At 38.9% G+C, this 24,871-nt stretch overlaps 1 non-coding gene across 1 annotated transcript; it reads right to left on the reverse strand.

Moving 5' to 3' along the window:
* Window positions 1-2,640: 2,640 nt before the first annotated feature.
* Window positions 2,641-2,748, reverse strand: LOC112739530 (small nucleolar RNA R71). The gene has a single exon (XR_003170464.1). It is a non-coding gene; the product is annotated as a small nucleolar RNA R71 (small nucleolar RNA).
* Between the last annotated feature and the right edge of the window lie 22,123 nt (window positions 2,749-24,871).

The raw sequence follows: 24,871 nt of genomic DNA on the forward strand, positions 1-24,871 counted from the left end.
TAAGACTGATTGATGAAGATAGCAAGAAGGCAGAGGTTCAGAGGAACGAAAAGCATCTCCATTCGCTTATCTGAAATCCCTGCCAATGAATCTACATAAGTATCTCTATCCCTTTTATTGTTTATTTTAATCTAATAAAATATCATGTTTAAATCCGCCTGACTGAGATTTGCAAGGTGACCATAGCTTGCTTCAAGCCAACAATCTCTGTGGGATCGACCCTTACTCACGTAAGGTTTATTACTTGGACGACCCAGTACACTTGTTGGTTAGTTGAACGGAGTTGTGTCCACACATAGTAAAGAGCCATAATAATGTTTCCATACAATAACAAAGAGTACTACATTAATGTGATCACAATTTCGTCCACCAAGTTTTTGGCGCCGTTGCCGGGGATTGTTCGTGTTTGGACAACTGACGGTTCATCTTGTTGCTCAGATTAGGTAATTTTCTTTTTGTTTTGTTTTCAAAAATTTTTCAAAAATCTTTCAAAAATTTCTCACTTGTTTTCGAAAAAAAAAATGTTTTCAAAAATATATTTTTCTTCAAAAATTTTAAGAATGAATTCTAGTGTTTCATATAACATATTTTAGCTTGACTGGCCATGAAGCCATGTCTAATTCCCAGGATTTTGATTGAGGACTATGAATTCATTACTTCCTTTTTCCCAAATGTTTTCAAAAAAATTATACAAAAATCCAAAAAAATTGGAAAATCATAAAAATCAAAAAATATTTTTCTGTTTCTTGTTTGAGTCATGAGTCATGTCATAAGTTTGGTGTCAATTGCATGTGCATCTTGCATTTTTTTTTGAAAATTCATGCATTCATAGTGTTCTTCATGATCTTCAAGTTGTTCTTGGTAAGTCTTCTTGTTTGATCTTGATGATTTGTTTGTTTTGTGTTGTATAGTGTTTTTCATATGCATTCTTGAATTCTTAGTGTCTAAGCATTAAAGAATTCTAAGTTTGGTGTCTTGCATGTTTTCCTTGCATTAAAGATTTTTCAAAAATGTGTTCTTGATGTTCATCATGATCTTCAAAGTGTTCTTGGTGTTCATCTTGACATTCATAGCATTCTTGCATGCATCACATGTTTTGATCTAAAAATTTCATGCATTGCATAATTTTCATGTTTTTCTCTTGCATCATAAAAATTCAAAAATCAAAAAAATTATCTTTCCCTTTTTCTCTCATCAAATTCGAAAATTTGAGTTGACTTTTTCAAAAATTTTAAAAATCAAAGTTGTTGCCAATGAGTCAAATCAAATTTTCAATTTGAAAATGTTATCTTTTTCAAAATCTTTTTCAAAAATCAAATCTTTTTCAAAATTATTAGCTATTTTCGAAAATTTCAAAAATATTTTTCAAAAATCTTTTTCTTATTTTTATATAAAAATTTCGAAAATAACTAATCAATTAATGTTTTGATTCAAAAATTTGAAGTTTGTTACTTGCTTGTTAAGAAAGATTTAAACTTTAAGTTCTAGAATCATATCTTGTGATTTCTTATGAACCAAGTCATTAATTGAGATTTTAAAAATCAAATCTTTTTCAAAACTAATTTCAATCATATCTTTTCAAAAATATCTTCTTATCTTATCTTTTTCAAAAATATCTTCTCAAAATATCTTTTCTAACTTCCTAACTTCTTATCTTTTCAAAATTTGTTTCAACTAACTAACTAACTTTTTGTTTGTTTCTTAACTTTTTCAAAACTACCTAACTAACTCTCTCTCTCTCTAATTTTCGAAAATATCTCTCCCTTTTTTTAAAAATTTCTTTTTAATTAACTAATTATTTTTATTTTTTATTTTTGAATTCAAAAATTTTCGAAAAATACTAACTAATTTTCAAAAACCAATTTTCAAAAATCACTAACTCTTTTTCAAAATAATTTTCGAAAATTATTCCTCCCCCATCTCATTCTATTTATTCATTCATGTCCTAACATCTCATCTCACATTCCAATCCTCACAGTTGTGTTTCTTCTTTTACATCACATCCTTTATCTCCCCCTCTTCTTCTACTTACAAAGGGATCCCTATACTGTGGTATAAAGGATCTCTATTATTATTATCATTTTTCTGGCCATTCTTCCTTGTCATATGAGCAGGAGCAACGATAAGAACATTCTTGTGGAAGCAGATCCAGAACCTGAAAGAACTCTAAAGAGAAAATTGAGAGAAGCTAAAATACAACAATCCAGAGATAACCTTTCAGAAATTTTCGAACAGGCAGAGGAGATGGCAGGCGAAAATAATAATAATGAAAGGAGGATGCTTGGTGACTTTACTGCACCTAATTCCAATTTACATGGAAGAAGCATCTCCATTCCTGCCATTGGAGCAAACAACTTTGAGCTGAAACCTCAATTAGTTTCTCTGATGCAGCAGAACTGCAAGTTTCATGGACTTCCATCTGAAGATCCTTTTCAGTTCTTAACTGAATTCTTGCAGATATGTGATACTGTTAAGACTAATGGAATAGATCCTGAAGTCTACAGGCTCATGCTTTTCCCCTTTGCTGTAAGAGACAGAGCTAGATTATGGTTGGATTCTCAACCCAAAGACAGCCTGAACTCTTGGGATAAGCTGGTCACGGCTTTCTTAGCCAAGTACTTTCCTCCTCAAAAGCTGAGCAAGCTTAGAGCTGATGTTCAAACCTTCAGACAGAAAGAAGGTGAATCTCTCTATGAAGCTTGGGAAAGATACAAACAGTTGACCAAAAAGTGTCCTTCTGACATGCTTTCAGAATGGACCATCTTGGATATATTCTATGATGGTTTATCTGAGCTATCAAAGATGTCACTGGACACTTCTGCAGGTGGATCCATTCACCTAAAGAAAACGCCTGCAGAAGCTCAAGAACTCATTGACATGGTTGCTAATAACCAGTTCATGTACACTTCTGAAAGGAATCCTGTGAGTAATGGGACACCTATGAAGAAAGGAGTTCTTGAAGTTGATACTCTGAATGCCATATTGGCTCAGAACAAAATATTGACTCAGCAAGTCAATATGATTTCTCAGAGTCTGCATGGAATGCAAGCTGCATCCAACAGTACTCAAGAGGCATCTTCTGAAGAAGAAGCCTATGATCCTGAGAACCCTGCAATAGCAGAGGTGAACTACTTAGGTGAACCTTATGGAAACACCTACAACTCAACATGGAGAAATCATCCAAATTTCTCATGGAAGGATCAAAAGCCCCAACAAGGCTTTAATAATGGTGGAAGAAACAGGTTTAGCAATAGCAAACCTTTTCCATCATCAACTCAGCAACAGACAGAGAACTCTGAACAAAATGCTTCTAATTTAGCAAATCTAGTCTCTGATCTATCTAAGGCCACTGTAAGTTTCATGAATGAAACAAGGTCTTCCATTAGAAATCTGGAAGCACAAGTGGGCCAGCTGAGTAAAAGAATCACTGAAATCCCTCCTAGTACTCTCCCAAGCAATACAGAAGAGAACCCAAAAGGAGAGTGCAAGGCCATTGACATAAGCGCCATGGACGAACCTGTGAGGAAAGGAGAGGACGTGAATCCCAAGGAGGGAGACCTCCTGGGACGTCCAGTGATCAATAAGGAGCGTCCCTCTGGGGAACCAAGGGACTCTGAGGCTCATCTAGAGACCATAGAGCTTCCATTGAACCTCCTTATGCCCTTCATGAGCTCTGATGAGTATTCCTCTTCTGAAGAGAATGAGGATGTCACTGGAGAGCAAACTGCCAAGTTTCTTGGTGCAATCATGAAGCTAAATGCCAAAGTATTTGGCATTGATACTTGGGAAGTTGAACCTCCCTTGTTCATCAATGAACTAAGTGATCTGGATCAACTGACATTGCCTCAGAAGAGACAGGATCCTGGAAAGTTCATAATACCCTGTACCATAGGCACCATGATCTTTAAGGCTCTGTGTGACCTTGGTTCAGGTATAAACCTCATGCCCCTCTCTGTAATAGAGAAACTGGGAATCTATGGGGTGCAAGCTGCTAAAATCTCACTAGAGATGGCAGACAGCTCAAGAAGACAGGCTTATGGACACGTAGAAGATGTATTGGTAAAAGTTGAGGGCCTTTACATCCCTGCTGATTTCATAGTCCTGGATACTGGAAAGAAAGAGGATGAATCCATCATCCTAGGAAGACCTTTCCTGGCCACAGCAAGAGCTGTGATTGATGTTGACAGAGGTGAAATAGTCCTTCAATGGAATGAGGACTCCCTTGTGTTTAAAACTCAAGGATCTCCCTCTGCAACCATGGAGAGGAAGCAGAAAAAGCTTCACTCCAAGCAGAGTCAACCAGAGCCCCCACAGTCAAACTCTAAGTTTGGTGTTGGGAGGCCACAACCAAACTCTAAATTTGGTGTTGAACTCCCATATCCAAACTCTAAGTTTGGTGTTGGAGAGTCTCAACAAAGCTCTGCACATCTGTGAGGCTCCATGAGAGCTCACTGTCAAGCTATTGACATTAAAGAAGCGCTTGTTGGGAGGCAACCCAATGTTTATCTAATTCTTATTTTTATTGTTTATCATGTTTTCTTAGGTTCATGATCATGTGGAGTCACAAAATAAACAAAAAATTCAAAAACGGAATCAAAAACAGCAGAAGAAAAATCACACCCTGGAGGAGCATCTGTCTGGCGTTCAAACGCCAGAACAGAGCATAGTTCTGGTGCTGAACGCCCAGAATGGGAGTATCCTGGCGCTGAACGCCCAGAACAAGCATGGTTCTGGTGTTCAACGCCAGAAATGGCAGCAAAGGGGCGTTGAACGCCCAAAATAGGCACCAACCTGGCGCTGAACGCCCAGAGTTGTGTGCAAGGGCATTTTGCATGCCTAAATTGGTGCAGGGATGTAAATGCCTTGACACCCCAAGATCTGTGGACCCCACAGGATCCCCACCTACCTTCACTCACTCTCTTCTCTCTTCTCAATCATCCTCTATTCCCAATAAACACTCATCCCTTCTGTCTTCCATTTACCACTCACACCCATACAACCACTACCTTCAAAATTCAACATCTCTCTCTCACCCAATCCCACCCTTATGGCCGAACACACACTCCCATCCATCTCCTCCATATCTTCTTCTTATTCTTCAGTCTTTCTTCTTTTGCTCGAAGGCGAGCAACATTCTAAGTTTGGTGTGGTAAAAGCATAGCTTTTTTTGTTTTTTCCATAACCATTGATGGCACCTAAGGCCAGAGAAACCTCTAGAAAGAGGAAAGGGAAGACAAAAGCTTCCATCAAGGGTCTATAGCTCAGTGGTAGAACATTTGACTGCAGATCAAGAGATCCCTGAGATACCTCAGGGGATACATTTTCTTCCACACAATTATTGGAAGCAACTAAGGGTGGAAAATCAAGAGCACTCCATCATCCTTCATGAAATCAAAGAAGATCTAAAAGCAATGAAGGAGGAGCAGCAAAGACAAGGAAGAGACATAGAAGAGCTCAAGGACATCACCAAGGTAGACTCATTTCTTGTTCTTACTTTCTCTGTTTTTTTTGTTTTCTATGTGCTTATCTATGTTTGTATCTTCATTACATGATCATTAGTAGTTAGTAACTTTGTCTTAAAGTTATGAATGTCCTATGAATCCATCACCTCTCTTAAATAAAAACTGTTTTAATTCAAAAGAACAAGAAGTACATGACTTTCGAATTTATCCTTGAACTTAGTTTAATTATATTGATGTGGTGACAATGCTTCTTGTTTTCTGAATGTATGCTTGAACAGTGCATATGTCTTTTGAAGTTGTTGTTTAAGAATGTTAAATATGTTGGCTCTTGAAAGAATGATGACTAGGAGACATGTTATTTGATAATCTGAAAAATCATAAAAATGATTCTTGAAGCAAGAAAAAGCAGCAAAGAACAAAGCTTGCAGAAAAAAAAAATAGGCGAAAAAAAATAGAAAGAAAAAGAAAAAGCAAGCAGAAAAAGCCAAAAGCTCTTAAAACCAAAAGGCAAGGGCAATAAAAAGGATCCCAAGGCTTTGAGCATCAGTGGATAGGAGGGCCTAAAGGAATAAAATCCTGGTCTAAGCGGCTAAACCAAGCTGTCCCTAACCATGTGCTTGTGGCGTGTAGGTGTCAAGTGAAAACTTGAGACTGAGCGGTTAAAGTCAAGGTCCAAAGCAAAAGAAGAGTGTGCTTAAGAACCCTGGACACCTCTAATTGGGGACTTTAGCAAAGCTGAGTCACAATCTGAAAAGCTTCACCCAATTATGTGTCTGTGGCATTTATGTATCCGGTGGTAATACTGGAAAACAAAGTGCTTAGGGCCACGGCCAAGACTCATAAAGAAGCTGTGTTCAAGAATCATCATACTGAACTAGGAGAGTCAATAACACTATTCGAAATCTAAAGTTCCTATAGATGCCAATCATTCTAGACTTCAATGGATAAAGTGAGATGCCAAAACTATTCAAGAGGCAAAAAGCTATAAGTCCCGCTCATATGATTGAAGCTCTGTTTCATTGATAGTTTGGAATTTATAGTATATTCTCTTCTTTTTATCCTATTTGATTTTCAGTTGCTTGGGGACAAGCAACAATTTAAGTTTGGTGTTGTGATGAGCGGATAATTTATACGCTTTTTGGCATTGTTTTTAGTATGTTTTTAGTAGGATCTAGTTACTTTTAGGGATGTTTTCCTTAGTTTTTATGTTAAATTCACATTTCTGGACTTTACTATGAGTTTGTGTGTTTTTCTGTGATTTCAGGTATTTTCTGGCTGAAATTGAGGGACTTGAGCAGAAATCAGATTTAGAGGTTGAAAAAGGACTGCTGATGCTGTTGGATTCTGACCTCCCTGCACTCAAAGTGGATTTTCTGGAGCTACAGAACTCGAAATGGCGCGCTTCCAATTGCGTTGGAAAGTATAATAGTCCATACTTTGGCCAAGAATTGACGACGTAAACTGGCGTTCAACGCCAGCCTTCTGCCCAAATCTGGCGTCCAGCGCCAGAAAAGGATCCAAAACCAGAGTTGAACGCCCAAACTGGCACAGAAACTGGCGTTCAACTCCACAAATGGCCTGTGCACGTGCAACACTCAGGCTCAGCCCAAACACACACCAAGTGGGCCCAGGAAGTGGATTTATGCATCAATTACTTACTCATGTAAACCCTAGTGACTAGTTTATTATAAATAGGACCTCTTACTATTGTATTAGGCATCTTTGGATTACCTTATGATCCTTTGATCACGCTTTAGGGGGCTGGCCATCTCGGCCATGCCTGGACCTTCACTTATGTATTTTCATACGATAGAGTTTCTACACTCCATAGATTAAGGTGTGGAGCTCTGCTGTTCCTCAAAGATTAATGCAAAGTACTACTGTTTTCTATTCAATTCTTCTTATTTCTCTTCTAAGATATCCATTCGCACCCAAGAACGTGATGAAGGTGATGATTATGTGTGACGCTCATCATCCTTCCCCCTTATGAACGCGTGCCTGACAAACACTTCTGTTCTACATGAATTAAGCTAGAATGAGTATCTCTTAGATCTCCTAACCAGAATCTTCGTGGCGTACGCTAGAATGATGGCGGCATTCAAGAGAATCCGGAAGGTCTAAACCTTGTCTGTGGTATTCTGAGTAGGATTCAATGATTGAATGACTGTGACGAGCTTTAAACTCGCGATTGTTGGGCGTTAGTGACAGACGCAAAAGGAGGGTGAATCCTATTCCAGCATGATCGAGAACCGACAGATGAATAGCCGTGCCGTGACAGGGTGCGTGAGCGTATGATTCACTGAGGGGAGGGGATGTAGCCACTGACAACGGTGATGCCCTTGCATACAGCCAGCCATGGAAAGGAGTAAGACTGATTGGATGAAGATAGCAAGAAGGCAGAGGTTCAGAGGAATGAAAAGCATCTCCATTCGCTTATCTGAAATCCCTGCCAATGAATCTACATAAGTATCTCTATCCCTTTTATTGTTTATTTTAATCTAATAAAATATCATGTTTAAATCCGCCTGACTGAGATTTGCAAGGTGACCATAGCTTGCTTCAAGCCAACAATCTCTGTGGCATCGACCCTTACTCACGTAAGGTTTATTACTTGGACGACCCAGTACACTTGCTGGTTAGTTGAACGGAGTTGTGTCCACACATAGTAAAGAGCCATAATAATGTTTCCATACAATAACAAAGAGTACTACATTAATGTGATCACAATTTCGTCCACCATTCATTAATGAACTAAGTGATCTGGATCAACTGACATTGCCTCAGAAGAGACAGGATCCTAGAAAGTTCATAATACCCTGTACCATAGGCACCATGATCTTTAAGGCTCTATGTGACCTTGGTTCAGGAATAAACCTCATGCCCCTCTCTGTAATAGAGAAACTGGGAATCTATGGGGTGGAAGCTGCTAAAATCTCATTAGAGATGGCAGACAGTTCAAGAAAACAGGCTTATGGACAAGTAGAGGATGTGTTAGTAAAGGTTGAAGGCCTTTACATCCCTGCTGATTTCATAGTCCTGGATACTGGAAAGGAATAGGATGAATCCATCATCCTAGGAAGACCTTTCCTGGCCACAGCAAGAGTTGTGATTGATGTTGACAGAGGTGAAATAGTCCTTCAATGGAATAAGGACTCCCTTGTGTTTAAAACTCAAGGATCTCCCTCTGCAACCATGGAGAGGAAGCAGAAAAAGCTTCTCTCAAAGCAGAGTCAACCAGAGCCCCCACAGTCAAACTCTAAGTTTGGTGTTGGGAGGCCACAACCAAACTCTAAGTTTGGTGTTGAACTCCCATATCCAAACTCTAAGTTTGGTGTTGGAGAGTCTCAACAAAGCTCTGCATATTTGTGAGGCTCCATGAGAGCCCACTGTCAAGCTATTGACATTAAAGAAGCGCTTGTTGGGAGGCAACCCAATTTTTATTTATCTAACTATATTTTTCTTAGTTATATGTCTTTGTAGGTTTATGATCATGTGGAGTCACAAAATAAATATAAAAAAATTGAAAACGGAATCAAAAACAGCAGAAGAAAAATCACACCCTGGAGGAGCATCTGTCTGGCGTTCAGCGCCAGAACAGAGCATGGTTCTGGCACTGAACGCCCAAAATGGGCAGCTTCTGGGCGCTGAACGCCAGAACAGGCATGGTTCTGGCGTTCAACGCCAGAAATGGCACACAAATGGGCGTTGAACGCCCAAAATGGCCACCAACCTGGCGCTGAACGCCCAGAGTTGTGTGCAAAGGCATTTTTACATGCCTAATGGGTGCAGGGATGTAAATCCTTGAACACCTCAGGATCTGTGGACCCCACAGGATCCCCACCTACCTCCACTCACTTCTTCTCACCACTTTCTTTCACATAACCCCATAAACACTCTTCCCCAAAAACCCTTCACCAATCACCTCATACTCTCTTCCCCATCACCTCTTCATCACTCACATCCATCCACTCTTCCCCATAAACCTACCTCATAAACTCCACCTACCTTCAAAAATTCAAAACCAATTTCCCACCCAAACCCACCCATATGGCCGAAACCTTTCCCCCCTCCCTTCCCTATATAAAGCCCTCCATTCTTCATCAAATTCACACAACACACCCCTCTACACCCTTCTTGGCCGAAACACTCCCCACTCTCCCTCTCCTCCATTTCTTCTTCTTCTTCATCTATTCTTTCTTTTATTGCTCGAGGGCGAGCAAAATTCTATGTTTGGTGTGGTAAAAGCATAAGATTTTTGTTTTTCCATTACCATTGATGGCACCTAAGACCGGAGAATCCTCTAAAAAGGGGAAAGGGAAGACAAAAGCTTCCACATTCGAGTCATGGGAGATGGAAAGGTTCATCTCCAAAGCCCATCAAGACCACTTCTATGATGTTGTGGCCAAGAAGAAGGTGATCCCTGAGGTCCCTTTCAAACTCAAAAGAAATGAGTATCCGGAGATCCGACATGAAATTCAAAGAAGAGGTTGGGAAGTTCTAACAAATCCCATCCAACAAGTCGGCATCCTAATGGTTCAAGAGTTCTATGCTAATGCATGGATCACCAAGAACCATGATCAAAGTAAGAACCCGGATCCAAAGAACTATGTTACAATGGTTTGGGGGAAATACTTAGATTTTAGTCCGGAGAATGTGAGGTTGGCGTTTAACTTGCCCATGATGCAAGGAGATGAATGCCCCTACACTAGAAGGGTCAACTTTAATCAAAGGTTGGACCAAGTCCTTATGGACATATGTGTAGAAGGAGCTCAATGGAAGATTGACTCCAAAGGCAAGCCGATTCAACTAAGAAGATTGGACCTCAAGCCTGTTGCTAGAGGATGGTTGGAGTTCATTCAATGCTCAATCTTTCCCACTAGCAACCGGTCTGAAGTTACTATAGACCGGGCCATCATGATCCATAGCATCATGATTGGAGAAGAGGTGGAAGTTCATGAGATTATACCTCAAGAACTCTACAAGGTGGCTGACAAGTCCTCCACTATGGCAAGGTTAGCCTTTCCTCACCTCATCTGCCACCTATGCAATTCGGCTGGGATTGACATAGAGGGAGATATCCTCATTAAAGAGGACAAGCCCATCACTAAGAAGAAGATGGAGCAAGCAAGAGAGCCCATTCATGGAGCTCATGAGGCGTATGAAGCTCATCACCATGAGATCCCGGAAATGCCTCAAATGCACTTTCCTCCACAAAACTATTGGGAGCAAATCAACACCTCCCTAGGAGAATTGAGTTCCAATATGGGACAACTAAGGGTGGAACATCAAGAGCACTCCATCATGCTTCATGAAATAAGAGAAGATCAAAAAGCAATGAGGGAGGAGCAACAAAGACAAGGAAGAGACATAGAAGAGCTCAAGGACATCATTGGTTCCTCAAGAAGGAAACGCCACCATCACTAAGGTGGATTCATTCCTTGTTCTTATTTCTTCTGTTTTTCGTTTCTATGTTATGTGCTTATCTATGTTTGTGTCTTCATTACATGATCATTAGTGGTTAGTAACTTTGTCTTAAAGTTATGAATGTCCTATGAATCCATCACCTCTCTTAAATGAAAAATGTTTTAATTCAAAAGAACAAGAAGTACATGAGTTTCGAATTTATCCTTGAACTTAGCTTAATTATATTGATGTGGTGACAATGCTTCTTGTTTTCTGAATGTATGCTTGAACAGTGCATATGTCTTTTGAAGTTGTTGTTTAAGAATGTTAAATATGTTGGCTCTTGAAAGAATGATGACTAGGAGACATGTTACTTGATAATCTGAAAAATCATAAAAATGATTCTTGAAGCAAGAAAAAGCAGCAAAGAACAAAGCTTGCAGAAAAAAAAAATATAGCGAAAAAAAAAATAGAAAGAAAAAGAAAAGGCAAGCAGAAAAAGCCAAAGCTCTTAAAACCAAGAGGCAAGAGCAAAAAGCCAATAACCCTTAAAACCAAAAGGTAAGGGTAAATAAAAAGGATCCCAAGGCTTTGAGCATCAGTGGATAGGAGGGCCTAAAGGAATAAAATCCTGGTCTAAGCGGCTAAACCAAGTTGTCCCTACCCATATGCTTGTGGCGTGTAGGTGTCAAGTGAAAACTTGAGACTGAGCGGTTAAAGTCAGGGTCCAAAGCAAAAAAGAGTGTGCTTAAGAACCCTAGACACCTCTAATTGGGGACTTTAGCAAAGCTGAGTCACAATCTGAAAAGGTTCACCCAATTATGTGTCTGTGGCATTTATGTATCCGGTGGTAATACTGGAAAACAAAGTGCTTAGGGCCACGGCCAAGACTCATAAAGAAGCTGTGTTCAAGAATCATCATACTGAACTAGGAGAGTCAATAACACTATTCGAAATCTGAAGTTCCTATAGATACCAATCATTCTAAACTTCAATGGATAAAGTGAGATGCCAAAACTATTCAAGAGGCAAAAAGCTATAAGTCCCGCTCATTTGATTGGAGCTATGTTTCATTGATAGTTTGGAATTTATAGTATATTCTCTTCTTTTTATCCTAATTGATTTTCAGTTGCTTGGGGACAAGCAACAATTTAAGCTTGGTGTTGTGATGAGCGGATAATTTATACGCTTTTTGACATTGTTTTTAGTATATTTTTAGTAGGATCTAGTTACTTTTACGGATGTTTTCATTAGTTTTTATGTTAAATTCACATTTCTGGACTTTACTATGAGTTTGTGTGTTTTTCTGTGATTTCAGGTATTTTCTGGCTGAAATTTAGGGACTTGAGCAGAAATCAGATTCAGAGGTTAAAGAAGGACTACTGATGCTGTTGGATTTTGACCTCCCTGCACTTAAAGTGGATTTTCTGTAGCTACAGAACTCGAAATGGCGTGCTTCCAATTGCGTTGGAAGGTAGACATACAGGGCTTTCCAGAAATATATAATAGTCCATACTTTGGCTAAGAATAGACGACGTAAACTGGCGTTTAACGCCAGCTTTCTGCCCAAATCTGGCGTCCAGCGCCAGAAAAGGAGCCAAAACCAGAGTTGAACGCCCAAACTGGCACAAAAACTGGCGTTCAACTCCAAGAAGGACCTCTACACGTGCAACACTCAAGCTCAGCCCAAGCACACACCAAGTGGTCCCCGGAAATGGATTTATGCATCAATTACTTACTTCTGTAAACCCTAGTAGCTAGTTTATTATAAATAGGACCTTTAACTATTGTATTAGGTGTCTTTTTAACCATCCTGGATTGTATTTTGATCTTGTGATCACGTTTTGGGGGCTGGCCATCTCGGCCATGCCTGGACCTTTCACTTATGTATTTTTAACGGTAGAGTTTCTACACTCCATAGATTAAGGTGTGGAGCTCTGCTGCTCCTCAAAGATTAATGCAAAGTACTACTGTTTTCTATTCAATTCATCTTATTTCGCTTCTAAGATATTCATTCGTACTTCAATCTGAATGTGATGAACGTGACAATCATCATCATTCCCTATGAACGCGTGCCTGACAACCACTTCCGTTCTACCTTCGACTGAATGAGTATCTCTTAGATCTCTTAATCAGAATCTTCGTGGCGTAAGCTAGAATGATGGCGGCATTCAAGAGAATCCGGAAAGTCTAAACCTTATCTGTGGTATTCCGAGTAGGATTCAATGAATGAATGACTGTGACGAGCTCCAAACTCGCGATTGTAGGGCGTTAGTGACAGACGCAAAAGGATAGTAAATCCTATTCCAGCATGATCGAGAACCGACAGATGAATAGCCGTACCGTGACAGGGTGCGTTGACCATTTTCACTGAGAGGATAAGATGAAGCCATTGACAAGGGTGATGCCTCCAGACGATTAGCCGTGCCGTGACAGGGCATTGGATCATTTTCCCTAGAGATGACCGAAAGTAGCCATTGACAGTGGTGATGTATCACATAAAGCCAACCATGGAAAGGAGTAAGACTGATTGGATGAAGATAGCAGGAAAGCAGAGGTTCAGAGGAATGAAAGCATCTCCATTCACTTATCTAAAATTCCTACCAATGAATTACATAAGTATTTCTATCCCTATTTTATCATATTAAATTCGAAAACACCATTATCAATTTATATCTGCCTAACTGATATTTGCAAGGTGACCATAGCTTGCTTCATACCAACAATCTCCGTGGGATTCGACCCTTACTCACGTAAGGTATTATTTGGACGACCCAGTGCACTTGCTGGTCAGTTACACGGAGTTGTGAACCGTGGTTTTGACATCATGTTTTTGGCGCCATTTCCAGGGAAAGAAAGAGCAATGAACTTTACATAATTAAAGTGTAATCACGATTCCGCGTACCAATAGCAGTCCTTTCTCTTAGCGATGCTACTCAAAATTGCCACAGACAAGGTCGAATCTTCCAGATCAGAGGATGCTGATTCTTAGGATTCTAGCCTATACCACAGAGACCCTAGTCTCCAAGAAAATTGGCTAAACTGGTGTCTCGAGAAGTCCCTAATGAAGTCATGGATTAGCCGTCTGAGAGATGCATAAACATAGCTGTTGGCTCGTGCTTACCAATCACGTATTCACACGAACCCAAGTAGACATGGGTGTTTGTCAGGAACGTTCTTTCTTAATGTGATGAACAAAGCTAATTGGTTAGATCATCCTATTCACCATGATGAAGATAAGATTATACATCTTAGAGATAGATCAAACATGGATCGAAGAAGAAATAGTAATACTTTTATTAATTCATAGGATTCAGCAGGGCTCTTCCGCTCAACCTAGGAGGTTTAGAAACTCATACTGAAGGTAAAGCAAAGTGTAAAACGTGTATAGTGCTGAATGATGGTATGTTGTTCAAATGATTATGTAAAATACACTTTAAATACTAAACAGATGACTTGTAAGGGTAAAACAGTCTATTTAGTGCTAAAATCCACTTCTGAGGCCCACTTGGTGAGTGTTTGGGCTGAGATTTGATGAGATTCTCATGCTATGAGGTCTCTTGGGCGTGGAAGGTCAGCTAGGGGGTTCTCTTTCGGCGTTTGTACATTGGTCTCTACTCTTTGGGCGCTGGATGCTTGGAAGGGGCAGGTAGCTGGCGTTGGATGCCAGTTTTGGGCCTTCTAATCCAAAAAAAGTATAGAATATTATATATTTCTGGAGAGCTCTGGACGTCAGCATTCCATAGCAATTGAGTGCGCTCCATTTGGACTTCTATAGCTCCAGAAAATCTCTTCCGAATGCACGCAGGTCAGATCTAGACAACATCTGTAGTGCTTTCTCTGTCTCTGAATCAGACTTCTGCTCCAGCTCCTCAATTTCAGCCACAAAATACCTGAAATTGTTCAAAAACTAAAAACTCATAGTAGAATCCAAAAATGTAAATTTAACAGTAAAACCAATAAAAACTTAATAAAAACTAAACTAAAACTACTAAAAACTATATGAAAGTGATGCCATAAAGCGTATAAAATATCTGCTCATCACAACACCAAAATTAAACTGTTTCTTGTACCCAAGGAACTAAAAACATAGTAGGATAAAAAGAAAATTAAGATACAATAAATTTCTAAGTTTCAAATGAAGCTTAGTTACAATCAGATGAGCGGGACTTAGTAGCTTTTTGCTTCTGAATAGTTTTGGCATCTCGAAACTCAGAGATGTTGGCATCCTTAGGAACTTAGAATCCAGATGATATTATTAACTCTCTTAGTTAAGCTTATTTTGATTCTTGAACACCGCTTTCAGAGTCTTGGTCGTGACCCTAAGCACCTTGTTTTCCTGTATTACCACAGGATACAATAATGCCACAGACACTTTAACTGGGTGAACCTTTTCAGATTGTGACCCAACTTTGTTATAGTCCCCAGATAGAGGTGTCCAGAGTTCTTAAGCACATTCTTTTTGCTTTGGACTACAACTTTAACCGCTCAGTCTCAAGCTTTTCACTTGACACCTTCACACCACAAGCGCATTGTTAGAGACAGCTTGGTTTAGCCGCTTAGACCAGGATTTTATTTCCTTTGGGCCCTCCTATCCACTGATGCTCAAAGCCATGGGTCCTTTTACCCTTGCCTTTTGGTTTAAAGGGTATTGGCTTTTTCAATCTGCCCTCCTTTTTCTGCTTTTTAATTTTTTTCTTTTTCTCTTTCTTTTTTTTTCGCATGCTATATATATATATTTTCTTTTGCAACATGATTTTTCTTTTGCTTTTTGCTACTTTTTCTTGCTTCAAGAATCAATTTTTAGATTTTTTAGATTATCAATAATACTTTTCCTTTTTCCTTATTCTTTCAAGAGTCAACATTCTAAAATTTCAACTTCAAATATGCACTATTTAATCATACATTCAGAAAACAAAAACAAATGACACCACATCAAACTAATTGAACTATTCTTATTTTAAACTTGAAATTCATACATCTCTCAATTCTTTTTAAATAAAAAAATTTCTTTTAAGCAAGGTGGGAGATATATGGAAAATTTTACAACTTTAAGACATCAATGCAAATGATCATGAACAAGAACAAGAGAACAGACAAAACATAACAGAAAATAGAAAAATAATAAAAGGAAAGGAGATAAAAGAGAACGAATCCACCTGAATAACGGTGGCTAGTGCTCCTCCTTGAGGATCCAATATAGTGCTTGATCTCTTCAATGTCACTCCTTTGTCTTTGGGGCGGCTGCACAGGCTCATGTGCATGCTTTCTAGTTTGCTCCATCCTCTTCTTCCATACTTAAGAGTGGTAAAAGTCAAAAAGCAAAGCTTTTGCAACACCAAACATAAGAGTTTTACTCGTCCTCAAGCAAATATGAACAATGGGGAAGAATAGGGTAGAAGAAGGTGGGGTAGGTGGAGCTTCTGTGGGACCAACTGGTCTTGAGAGGCTAGGGAATCCAGATTCCCTACTTCGCTGCATTGGCGTTTGAACACCCAGGGGCTGCTCCCTGGCTGGCGTTCAATGCCAGCAATGCTGCCTATTAGGGGAGTTTGATGCCTAGCAGGGATACCCTGGTTGGCGTTCAACTTTAACACTCCATCTAGAGTGTTCTGTTTTCACTGCTGTAAAATTTCTGTCTCTGTTCTAACTGCTGCATATGATCATGACCCTAAAAGGTAAACAAAAAAGGAAATAATTAATTAAGGTTGGGTTACCTCCCAATAAGCACTTCTTTATTGTCATTAGCTTGACGGATAACTCCTTTCAAGGAAGGAGATAGTCATAGAGGAATAAATCCTTATTCCTTACTCAGAGCTTCCTTCCTGTGCTCTCACGGAATAGCTTAATAAGCTCGAGAGACAGGATTTTGTTCACTGCCTGGGGCAGGGTTGGGAATGGAGGGTCAAGAAACATGAACACCATCCAGCCCTTTGATGAGTCCATATTTTCTGATGTATTTTGACTCAATTTGGATGGATTCTAGCACATGAACTCACACTTTTGTGTTTGATCCCTGATTTGATCTTAAATGTGAAAACATGCGTTTGTGTGCTTAAATCGAGTAATTTAATTCCACTTTTAGACCATTCGGTGCCGTGATATGTTTTGTGAGTGATTTCAGGTAATTTTGGCAAGATTGGCTAAATAAAGTGGAAGAAATCATGTAAAAGGGAGAACACATGAAGAAAACAAGGAAAAGCACACACAGCAAGGTGTGCGTGCACACAAGCAAGCGTGCGTACGCACAATACCGCATCAGTCAAGCGTGCGTGCGCATAGGTCAGCGCGCGTACAAACAAGTGGAAATTTCTATGCGTGCCTACGCACAAGTACCTGTGTGTACACACAGGAGCCAAAACAGCCATATGTGCGGACGCACACATCTATGCGTCTGCACAGGTCCCTGCACGTGATTTTGTTAATGAAACGTGTGCTGTGCATTTTCTGAGGGATTTTGGCCCAAATTTTGGAGGCTTGAGGCTGAATTTGGAGTGCTATATAAGGGAGATTCAACACATATTAACATACAAGGTTTCATTAGGGTAGAAGGCCACTTTTTACATTTTTAGAGGGTAATTTGGAGTAGGAGTAGGAGTAGTGTAGCATTGCTCTCTTAGGGTTTCATTTTAATTTCCATCTCCATTGTAGCATTTTACAGAAGCTTTGATCTTTGATTTTGCTCATCTTGATTGTATGTACTTTCAATTTCCTCTTTAATTATAGCACTTTTACTTTCATTTTCTGATGGTTCAAGTTACTTTGTTTATAATTGCAATTTTGAGTTCTTGAAGTTTTGATTGATGAACTTTATGTTTTATGCCTCCTTTATGCTTGTTTGGATGTTTATTGTTGATTTTGTGCATAGTTGGTTATTGTTTTCTATTTTCCTTTGCAATTTCTTATGTTTTGTTTTTATGCACACAAGGTGTTTGTGAAAATGCCAACTTTGAGTTTTGAGTAGATTTTCCCACCTTGGCTTGTGGTTTGAGTTCCTAGGATATTAGAGTCATAATGTCTGACATTTAGTGGTAATTCTTGGGTAGTTAGTTGACTCTTGTTTCCATTGCCGTAGCCTTTTATCAACTAGTTTGATAAGTTGGCTAGGACTTATGGATTAAGGTTAATTATGCTTGCTTGACTTACTCCTCGATGGTTGGGATTAACTAGGCGAGATTGACTCATCATAATTACCATAGTTGTGGTTATGGCAATGATAGGATTCCTTGGACCCTCATTCCCAAGTCAGGCTCTTTTACATATCTTTGCATTTTCACTAGTTTTGATCTCACTTACTTCTTACTTGCATTAATTCTCAATTTTTCTCATTACTTAGTTCTTTTATTTCTTAGTTCTTTTAATCTTTCATTTCTTACTTGAAAACCCCCCTTTACCTCACAACCGAAGGAGAAACACTTCCAATTTCATCGCAGGGAGAACGACCCGAGGTTGAAGTACTCTTCATCTCGGTTACTTTGTATTGAATTTATTATTTGATTAATGTTCAATTGTTGGGTTTGGACTATACTTGCAATGGACAAATTCTACTTTTAGTGTGAAAATCCAAACCCGTGCATTTGGGCGTGACATCAAATTTGGCGCCGTTGCCGGGGATGCAATTGAGTGCTAACTTTTGGTTGTAGTGAGTATGTTGATAGTGTAAATATCTTCCTTTTTGGTTATTTGGTTGCTTTTGGTTGTATTGAATATTTGTCTTTTTGTTTTTATGTGCTACTTTCTCTATGAGCTATCACCCTTGTTGCTTAGAGCTTGGTTGTGAATGTTTTGTAGGGTATGATAAATCCAAATTGGAATTGCTTCATGGAGTGGGAGACTCACTTTAGGAAGGAACCAATTGTGTATGAGCAACGCTCATGGCAAACACCTCCCTCATGCTACAACGAGCCACACTCTCCCCTATATGAATACCAAACCCAAGCATATGAAGGATACCCCATACACGACCTCCAACCACTAAACCTTCAAGTACCATATCATACACCTCCATGGAATCAAAATGTCTACACATCTTGCTACCAACATTATGAACCATCACCACCACACCCTTATACACCACCTCAATACCCTCATCCATATGATACACCTTCCAACTATACAACTTTTTTCCCTACTTTTGAACCTTCTTTTCCACCTTAATATGAAGTTTTCCAACCCTTGTCCCAAGAACAACAAGACCTTCAAGCATTCTTCCAAGAGCAAGAAGGGTTCTGAAGGACACAAGGGGGTTCATTGCTACCATAGCCGAAGCGGTGAACCGCTTGACCTTGCTACACTCAAGCAATCAAGACATTCCCCTTGAGGAATGTGGATGATCAACGAAGGAGTGTAGTGAGGAGGAGAACATGGAGTCTCAAGGAAAGGAAGAGGGGCCAAGGCTTGAGTCACAAGAGGAGGAAGATAGAGCTAGTAAAACGAAAGAGGTAAATGAAGAATTGAGGGAGTTTGATCAAGAAGTGGATTGTATCATCAATGATTTTTTGTCCACCTTGGTCAACCCCCTCAATGATCTTAAGGAAGCTTTCCCCTAGGAGTTTGAGAGAGAAGGGGAAGAGCTAGAAAAGAGTGGTGAGGAAGCAGTGATCACCCATGAAGTGGAAGCTTCCATGCAAGGGCTTAATAGGATAACTCCACCCCAAGGACAAATTGAGTGGGTAACAATTTCCTCAATGAGCTTCATAAGTCCACATCAATTTGCTCTCTTGGAAACGGATTATCAACTTAAAGTACTTATTGGTGTGTCAAATGGTGAAGGAATGGGTGTTGGTTGTCAAAGGAATTCAAGGAAAAAGTGGTGCAAGGTCCAATTTGGAGGAGTCTAACACTCAAGTGGGTGTTTCAAAGGTGCTTCAAGAGGTTGTGTATCCAAGGGCACATGTGCAAGTCAACAAGAGAATGATAGAGGAGCCAAAGTGTGGGATCCGGGCATACAACTCTACAACAATCAATTTTGGATCCCAATCGTTTACTTGAGGTTTCTTGAGAGTTTGATTTACTTTGTGTGGGATCCCGGAGGATTTTTGAAGAACAAGCATGGGTGGCAACTCGAGGATGAGTGGAAGCATAGGCCACCATGACACAAGCTCCACTCAAAAGTCCAACTCGAGGACTTAAAACTAAAGTGCTAGGTGGGAGACACCCCACCATGGTAAAATCCTTTCAACCCTTCTTTATTTTAGTTTGATTGCATTCTAGGTTAAATTTAGTTGAATTTTATGTTTGATCCTGTGTTTTTCATGAATGATATGTTTTGGGGCTTGAAAAACTTTGATTGATACCATGGTTGGTGCCTTAAAAGCTTTAAAAATGTTGCAGAAACAGAGTTCTGTGCGTGCGCACAGCCTCGTGTGTACGCACACTTCCCCTGTTTGTCCCGACCTGTGCGGACACACAGCAGTGTGCACCCGCACACTCGTTGTTGCACGCTCTCTTCGCAGAGCTCGCACCCTCTATGCACGCGCAACCCCCAACACATTCATTTTGTGCGCGCGTACGACTCTCTATGCGTACGCACACATGGTCATTTTTACTTTCAAAAAAAAAAGTGCTTTGTGCGTGCGCACAAGCCTGTGCGCACGCACACGTCTTTAAACCCCCCTGGCCGTAGCGCACACATAGGTTGTGCGTGTTAACCCAACCCGTGTCCCCCTTTTGTGCGAACGCACACCTTCTTGTGCGCACGCACAGGATGCGTTACATGTAACGACCCAATTTTCAATATGTCTAGATCATACCAGAAACTGAGCGCTACCAATTTGTCTTCCTAATTATTATCTATTATTTATCATATGAGCCTGATTCGTTGTTAAAAACGTAGTTAATTTGCGGGGTATTTTTTTTTTTAAAACATTTGGACTAATAGACGAAATAATTTATAATTAATTCACAACTGATAACAAATAAAATAGTTATAAACAACCACAACAACACACATTGATAGCTTGAATTTCATCAAATTTCATCAAATTTTCACCAAAATTTCAACAAGAATTACTCATATAAATAATCAATTTCAAGCATAACCAATCTATATAACAAACACAAAATTCAAACACAATCAATCAACATTAGTTTTACCAAACCCTACCTGGTTTTGCTGCTCCTAATTCGGTTAAACTTTCAGGTGGTCCTTAAGCACTTTTTCCTCCTAAATCACATCAAGAACAACTTTAAATCCAAAAACTCTCAACTGACCAAATCTCACTCAGTATGTTAGGAAGAGATATCTCACATTAGACTTGCTGAAAATTCATGTTTCTTGGCACTCAAGTCAAGTTAAGCATGATTCCTAAGGAAGAACATCAAGAAAACACATGTTTTGCATGGTTTTCCTTGAAAACCGAATTGAAATGGGAGGGAGACAGCCATCTCACCTTATTTCCATCCTTGATAAGTCACAAGGTTATGTAGAGGAAGAAGAGAGGATCATTTTGGTGAAATCAGAGTTTTGATTTGAGTTTTAGTTCAAAAGAAATCAAGCTTTGAAGATTAAGTGTTCATGAAAGTTTCTCTCTTTTCTCTCTTGTTATTTTCGGCCAAAATGATGAAATGAGACAGCCTTGGAGGTCTTGGGGGTGTAGGGTGAGTTGTGATTGGTTGGCTTGGAGGTGGGTTAAAATAATATTAAAATATCTCAGGTGTATAACTACTAAAACTAGATGTATCGGAACACTTGTAAAAACATCTCTAAAAATTGTTTTCTGAGCTACTAGCATAAATGACACTAGTAACATATTTATTTTGAGAATAGAACATGTATGATGAGGCCTTAGCATTGCTAAAGTCATCAGAGAGTGCTGGTGCTAAGCTGCACCAGTAAATCGTAAACCCGGTTAAACCGATTTTCTGTTTTTAACTAAAACAGACCAGGTAACCTTATAATATCATTCAAGCATTTTATAATACTAATATAATGATAATATTATACTATTATCTATCTCCTCTCATGAATCGAGTCCGGTTCATCAAACAGAGACTATTTACGAAAATCAGAATCAAAACTGCCAACCGATACGGTTCAAAAACTAGGTTCTTCGTGACCGTGTTATCGAGCTTGCCTCGAAAAAGCTTCTAGCTTAAGGATGACATAATGACAATGAGGATTGAGATACTTGTTGATATAGAAGAGGTGTTCCCTTTACTGATCTTCTGGCGAAATCCGTGCCTTCGGAAAAGATCTCGCATACTCGAAAATCAGGGTTGTTACATTCTACCCTCCTAAAAGAAAATTTTGCCCTCAAAATTTCAGCCACATGCAAGAATCCATCTTCAAGCAGTCTATTTCCTTCAAGCCATCCTGATGAAGATATCAGTTCATTCCTTACAGCATCTAAATATCACATAGCCATGGCCATGGAGATCATAACAGCTATAAAAATAGTTGTGCCTCTCACGAATTTGTCGTTCGGAACTCGATTAAACCATGCCTATTCACAGTCATTGAGGTCTTATCCGCACCAAACAATCAATATTAAGGTGATCAATCTTAATATCTCAAGTTAGGCACGAACATTCCCAAAATGAGCACTCATAGACATTCATGCCAAATGTATCTTGGAGATACCGTAACAGCATGGGACACACAAGCAGAGTATCCAATGAAGCATAGTCAGTCCACTCCCCAGGCTCTACTGGGAATGAACTGCTCTGATACCAAATTGTAACGACCCAATTTTCAATATGTCTAGATCATACCAGAAACTGAACGCTACAAATTTGTCTTCCTAATTATTATCTATTATTTATCATATGAGCCTGATTCGTTGTTAAAAACGTAGTTAATTTGTGGGGTATTTTTTTTTGAAAACATTTGGATTAATAGACGGAATGATTCATAATTAATTCACAACTGATAACAGATAAAACAATTATAAACAACCACAACAACACACATTCATAGCTTGAATTTCATCAAATTTCATAAAATTTTCACCAAAATTTCAACAAGAATTACTCATATAAACAATCAATTTCAAGCATAACCAAACCATATAACAATCACAAAATTCAAACACAATCAATCAACATTAATTTTACCAAACCCTACCTGGTTTTGCTGCTCCTAATTCGGTTAAGCTTTCAGGTGGTCCTTAAGCACTTTTTCCACCTAAATCACATCAAGAACAACTTTAAATCCAAAAACTCTCAACTGACCAAATCTCACTCAGTATGTTAGAAAGATATATCTCACCTTAGACTTGCTGAAAATTCACGTTTCTTGGCACTCAAGTCAAGTTAAGCATGATTCCTAAGGAAGAACATCAAGAGAACACATGTTTTGCATTGTTTTCCTTGAAAACCGAATTGAAATGGGAGGGAGACAGCCATCTCACCTTATTTCCATCCATGATAAGTCACATGGTTATGTAGAGGAAGAAGATAGGATCATTTTGGTGAAATCAGAGTTTTGATTTGAGTTTTAGTTCAAAAGAAATCAAGCTTTAAAGATTAAGTGTTCATGAAAGTTTCTCTCTTTTCTCTCTTGTCATTTTCAGCCAAAATGATGAAATGCGACAGCCTTGGAGGTCTTGGGGGTGTAGGGTGAGTTGTGATTGGTTGGTTTGGAGGTGGGTTAAAATAACATTAAAATATCTCAGGTGTATAACTACTAAAACTAGATGTATCGGAACACTTGTAAAAACATCTCTAAAAATTATTTTCTGAGCTACTAGCATAAATGACACTAGTAATATATTTATTATGAGAATAGAACATATATGATGAGGCCTTAGCATTGCAAAAGTCATCAGAGAGTGCTGGTGCTAAGCTGCACCAGTAAATCGTAAACCCGGTTAAACCGATTTTCTGTTTTTAACTAAAACAGACCAGGTAACCTTATAATATCATTCAAGCATTTTCTAATACTAATATAATGATAATATTATACTATTATCTATCTCCTCTCATGAATCAAGTCCGGTTCGTCAAACAGAGACTATTTACGAAAATCAGAATCAAAACTGCCAACCGATACGGTTCAAAAACTAGGTTCTTCGTGACCGTGTTATCGAGCTTGCCTCGAAAAAGCTTCTAGCTTAAGGATGACATAATGACAATGAGGATTGAGATACTTGTTGATATAGAAGAGGTGTTCCCTTTACTGATCTTCTGGCGAAATCCGTGCCTTCGGAAAAGATCTCGCATACTCGAAAATCAGGGTTGTTACATTACATCTTCTGTCCGCAGTGTCCGCACGACCTTGTGTGTCCGCACAGGTTTCTTCCCTCTTCTCCATTTCTTTCTTTATTCTCTTTTCTCCCTCTTTCTTCCTCTTTCTTCTTCTGTCTTTCTTTTTCTTCTCTCTTTCTTCTCTTCTCCGGTGAAGAACTACCGCCGTGAGCCTCGCAGTGGCTATCACAAGTGCCACTATTACCTATCCCTTTCTTTTCTATTCTGCATCTTTTCACTTTTCTTGTTTTAATCATATTTGTTATGTTTAGTTGCTTGCTTTCTATTTTTCTTTATTTAACTTTAGTAATTTAGCTTTAGTTTTGTTTAATTGTCTGTTTGTTGAATTACAAGTGTTCAAATTTCTGAATTATAGGTTGTTGATGTTTGAATTTTGACTTGAATTTGTGAATATGTGCACCACACTCCATGTGTTTGACATAATACCTGAATGAACTTTTCGTTTAATGCATATGTTGTGGCGACCATATGTTTTAGACCATATCCTTGTTTGGCATTATAATTAAGAATTGTGCACCTTTGAATGATTATGATGTTATTTTAGGATTAGGATTTCAATAATGTACTTGTTCATTGTCTTGAGTTACTAGCACCAAATTAATTTAGAAATTGACTTTTTGTCTCTTATTTAGTGCAATTTTTAACAAGTACATATTGAATTCAGTGAATTAAATGGAATTGCCTGTTCATCACGATTTTTAAGTCAATCTAATCACATAACAAAGTATTTTCTCCTTGTTAATGCTTTGCATTTGTTTGAGTTGACTTGACTTGATTCTTATCAAGACTTATCACTTTTT

This window comes from Arachis hypogaea, chromosome 13 (assembly GCF_003086295.3).
Source record: "Arachis hypogaea cultivar Tifrunner chromosome 13, arahy.Tifrunner.gnm2.J5K5, whole genome shotgun sequence".
Lineage (NCBI taxonomy): Eukaryota > Viridiplantae > Streptophyta > Magnoliopsida > Fabales > Fabaceae > Arachis > Arachis hypogaea.